Source organism: Melanotaenia boesemani, chromosome 10, assembly GCF_017639745.1.
Source record: "Melanotaenia boesemani isolate fMelBoe1 chromosome 10, fMelBoe1.pri, whole genome shotgun sequence".
Lineage (NCBI taxonomy): Eukaryota > Metazoa > Chordata > Actinopteri > Atheriniformes > Melanotaeniidae > Melanotaenia > Melanotaenia boesemani.
In genome coordinates, this window is record NC_055691.1 from 11,289,147 (window position 1) to 11,294,429 (window position 5,283).

At 39.9% G+C, this 5,283-nt stretch overlaps 1 long non-coding RNA gene across 1 annotated transcript; it reads right to left on the bottom strand.

Moving 5' to 3' along the window:
• Positions 1–2,344: 2,344 nt before the first annotated feature.
• LOC121647000 lies at positions 2,345–3,109 on the bottom strand. The gene is made up of 3 exons (XR_006011743.1): positions 3,087–3,109; positions 2,837–2,969; positions 2,345–2,648 (listed from the first exon to the last, which is right to left on the bottom strand). It is a non-coding gene; the product is annotated as an uncharacterized LOC121647000 (long non-coding RNA).
• Between the last annotated feature and the right edge of the window lie 2,174 nt (positions 3,110–5,283).

The following is a 5,283-nucleotide window of genomic DNA, read 5'->3' on the forward strand; positions in this document are numbered from 1 at the left end:
TCAGTCCCACCATCACACAGTAGCATCTATTATAAGCATCTATTTCACACACAAATTTACTCTTTACATGTTTTTTTACGATTACCATTTCTAATATGATAATAGTACTAAAATAATAATAACCTGATATAAATATAATATCTATAGTTGTAAATACTTAAATATGAACATGTTCAAAATTGTTAGCCATAAAAACATGTAAACATGTTCACAAACACACAACTACACTATTTACATACTTAAGAAAAGTCAAAAATACAATTTCCATCATTAAATGAAAGACTTTCATTCAGTGATTGTAAATATGGAACAAAAATGGGTTAACAGCTGGACATTAAAGCAAACTATAGTATTGTTCAGTCTTTTCTAAACTAAACATGTTCTCCCTGCTGTCCTTTAAAACTAAACACAAACAAGAAGACAATCTTCATGTTTTCTGTCATGTACAACTGGAATCCTCCGTTTCCATCTTTTGTCCCACATGCAGACCAAACTATTCCACCTTCTTGCTCTGGCCTCTTGGAGTTGGTGCACCTTCATCCCCAGACACTGTTCATGGTAGCATCTTCCACAGGTATCACACTGTATCTGCACAATAACAGCAGTAAAATAACATGGGATTAATCCTGCATCTACAATGCAAATAAAGAGGTAAATGTGCAGCAGAGAATCATTTCTTGTTACTGTCAGGGCGATGTTTGCTTCAACTTATTATTTATTTATTATTTACATGTCATTTCATTGACTTCATGCATGTACATTATATTGTAAATTGTAAAGGAATTGACATCTTAGGGAAATAAAACTGTTTTATTTCTAAATCAGTTAATATTGGTGGTTAAATGTAAAACTGGAAACAAAGTGCAAACAGTGAGAAACACTTCCCCAGTCAGTGGTGGGAGGCCCAGATCCTGGAGGCTTTGACGCTGAGCACATTGCACAATTGTTTTCCATGTCAAACACTCCAAGAAAAGGATGGAGGACAAAGGAGACGTGGATGCAGCAAAAGTAGAAATGAGAAGAAGATTGTGTTTACCTGCTCTCTACATTTATTCCTCTGCCTGTTTGGGCCACTATCTGCCCTGTGCTGTTTTATGTGTCTACCTACCACCCTGTCTAGAAGCTTCTTTCTTCAATAAAACACATTTAAACTGCTGCCTGTTCAGTCTCCATTCATTTCCTTCACAGCGCTTTCTAGAAATAAATGCTGTCTGTATTGCAGGAGGAAAAACCTGCTTTTTAGAATCTGGACCAGCTCTGGTGATCTGGTTTACCTGATGTAAACAATATTAACAACGACTGTAAACCTGATTCACTGAGGATGGAAAGTGCAAACGTTCTCCTCTCATCAGCATCTTCTTTCTAGATGTGTCAAAGGTCATAGCCGGTGATGCAGGAAAGGCTTCCATCATCGCCCTCGCCATCTACACCAACACACAGTCTGAAAAGTCATCAGTCACACACTTTTCCCAACAAACGTTTTCACTTTGACTTCATGTATTATTTACTTTAAATCTGTATACATAGTAATATTCTTCCTTCTATTTGTCCAGAGGTAATTAATACAACATGTTTAATGTACATTACACACTACATGGGCTTTTTCAGCCAGCAGACAGCCTTCAATACCGTTCACATAAATCCCCCCAAAACTGAAGTATAAATGTAGAATTAGGACCTCACTGCCTGATGTTCTTTTTTACCATCGCTGCCATGTGCTGTCACACCATTAATTCAGGTGTATCGTCTGTTCTGATGTTTGTTTTAGAAGCATGCGCTCAACATAATAAGAACACGGCGTTTTATTGGCTCTCTGGGGACGTATGTATCTAGTAATATTTGATTCTTTCAGAAAAAGACACTGAAATCAAAGGTGGACAGTTAGTCCCACATGCACACAGTGAACTTTGTACACAGTCATGCAGACAGAAATATACCGTGGTGACTATGAGCCCACAGCTACTGTCATCTTGTTGAACTGGATGCTGGATGGTTGCTCCTCCCCCACTCCTCCTCACCATAGCAGCTTCTCCTCATCTTCAACTTTTCCCTTTTAAAATATCTGCTGTATTAGTCTCCACTGCATCCTATCAGTATGCAGCTGGAATATCATCTAGGTTATCTTGTTTTCTGGGATATCTCCTTTAGTATATGGTATATAGGTACTGATGGTGTGACTGGGAGGTGTAGGAACAAAGAGCTAAAACCAGCCAGCAAACAAAGTGCTTCACTGGTCTGGGTTTGGAAACTTGTGTCAACGATGCTGCATCCATTTTTACTCCAACACAAAGCTTTAAATAGAAATCAAACATGTTTAAATGCTTTTATTTTGGGGATATTTACCTCTTTTTAGCCAAATCAATCATCATTTTTACTGAGACGTGATATCTAATGTGTCGACTCTTTTTGCTGCCTCCTCAGATGAATCAGATGCTGGATCCACCAAAAACACTCATCTTATGGCAGGAAATATATACTAGAAAAAAGCTTTTATAAAGCACATAATAAGACTCAGAACAACTTTATGAATCATATAAACAGAGTTAATATAAAGTGATGTTTGCAGAAAGTATCAGTGAGCAGCAGCTTCCAGTGGCTCTGTCAGTGTTTACAAAGGACAGAATGGCCTGGTAGTCGTCACAGCTGATCTGGAACAGGAAGAAAAAGAGATTGAAAAGAAATGTAGAATTAAAATCATCTAAAATTACAAGTGGAACATAGAAAAGACAAAGTCCTCTAACAGAAAGTGTGTACATGGAAGTCAGCCGTTTCACTGTCTAAATATTTTCTCCTGTACAAGGTGTGTGGAGGTAAAATGCATGAAAAGCAACTTTACCTTGGAGAGGCCGTGTCCACTGAGCTCAGCGCGTTTCCCACAAAGTTTTCCACCTGCTGTGTAATGATGAAGGATGGAAATGTTCTTTCCAACGCTGGACTGGTTGGCAGAAAGCTGAAAGAGGCTCAATAACCTAAACCAGAGGATTGAGATCAAGATAGAAAACAACACAGATTAAATGCTGTTTGGGAAACATTCCAGCAATAAGACGCTGGACTAAACTGAGGTATCTGCAGATGTTGAACCTCACTGTGTCTTTGTTTGGGCCTGTTAGCGACTGGTGAGGTCGCAGTGAGCGCAGCTCGCTATGGCGGATCACAGAAATGTTCCCTCTTACATGGAGGGAGCTCAGCAACAACAACGTCTGTGTCCTTCCTTCTCCACAGTGATGTCAGCTGCAAAAGCCAAGCAGCACCTTGTTCACTCATCAATCCATCAATAAATAATCATTAAAAATAAGCTGCACAGAGTTTAAGATAAATGAGAGTAAAATAGATGGAATGAATGTGTGGAAATGCTTTAGAATTACTGCTCTAACAATCACTGCTTTGTCATGGAAAAAAGAGTTTGATCACATTGTGAATATATCATGAAATTCACACCGTTCAGTCCCAACATTCAGAAAAGCTGCACAATTTAATGTCACACAGTATCTCTGCCATGAACAGCACTTTTACTAAGTTATTGTTTCCTCATTTTCCTTCACACTTCAAAATGTTTCATTTCAGATTCTAGTTGTGATTGAAGCTGCAGTGCATGCTGGTTTGTACTAGAGGACATTTTACTGGAAACTATTCTGCTTTTCTAACATGTTATCATGGCTGAATAAAACACTTTTCAGTATCATCACTTTACATCGTCCAAGTGGAACTCCTGCTGTGAGTGAGCAGTGTGGAACATAAAGACACTTCTGAGGATAATTCCTACCTGCTGGTCTTGATGATGACTCATTTTCTTTGTGGCTGTCGTGCTGTTAGCTGACGTAGGTGATAGAAGTTTCTCTCTACATGCTCTTTCTATTTGGTTGAGCGATGGCTTCACAAGGTGAACAGGAAGGTGCTGATTTTTCACTTCTGTCTTGTGGTGCTCGTCTTTCACTGTGGACGCTATTATGTCTGCACACAGTCGCAAGGGGAAGCTGAATCTCCCAGAGCTTCTGGCTGGAACAGCAACAGACTGCAGCTTGTGTTCCTTACTTTGTGTAGGATGCTCCAGATCAGGTTTTTAAATCTTTTCTTGCTTTGGACAACGCTGCTGGAGATGGATGGTGTGTGACACGTGGCCCAACTGCATGAATGACCTTTTTACAAGGTAGATTGGCAGCAGTGGTTACAGCTGCCTCTCCAGTTTTTAATGTCCCATACTTCCGGACATGGAGTTTGCTCTCTGCTTCCATCAGTGGCCTCCAGCTTTGGTCAGAGCTAGAGCAAGGCCGCCATGATGCTGCAGCTTTTCATTGGCAGCATTGACAACACCATCAACAACAAAGCTTGTTCAGTCTGCTTCCATACACAGGTTTTCCTGCTTTGAGACAGTTCAGCTGACAACTTCTTCACGTTATCTGACCTCCTTTTCGCTGCTGATGAATCAGGATGTAAACGTCCATCACTTTGTAGCATCAGGGATGGTGCATCATCTCCTGAAGCCACACTGGACATTCTCACCATGTCAGCTGCATCTGCATCAAACTGTACACGTTATATATTAGCTTAGACTGAATGTCATGTACTCTAGTAGACTCTCACTATATTACCATTTATGCATCGTCACAGTTGTATCTCCCCTGGATTAATATTGTAAAAATATCATGACTCATCAAACTTTATAAAGTGAACTCAGGCTTTCTGTTAAGACACTGACAAATAGCTAAATATAGATTGTACTTTGGTAAACTGCACAGTACATCTTCATGTTTCTTAGACTATGTTTTATTTAGCTGTGATAACTAGTATTACTAAACTCACCGTGATGACACGTGTTCTGGAGAGGGTTTCTGTTCCTGTCCGTCAGTGACCACAGATGTTGGGTAGTTGGGGAAACAAGCTGTGAACATGAAGAATCCCATGAAATGCTGATATCACCCCGTTCTAACTGAAGTACACAGAAACATTGACTCATGTTATTAACACACATGTTGTTGCTGCCGTACCTTGTAGCAGTCATCGCAAACAATGTCTGATAACTGGTCATGTGACTGGTTATCAGCTTTGTAAATCAAGCCAGGATTAATAAAGCCCAGTCTATCTACAAGCACCTTCACATAGAAGGGGGTGTTTGCAGCAGACGACCAACACAAACATGAACAAGTCTGATGTCAACAGAGCAGCACGTTTGCTAAAGAACACGAAAACTAGAACATTTGATAATATGATGGATTGAAACACATAATCCATCTAAAAGCAACATACAGCAGCAGCAGCTGCACAAGCAGGAAGTACAGTTGGACT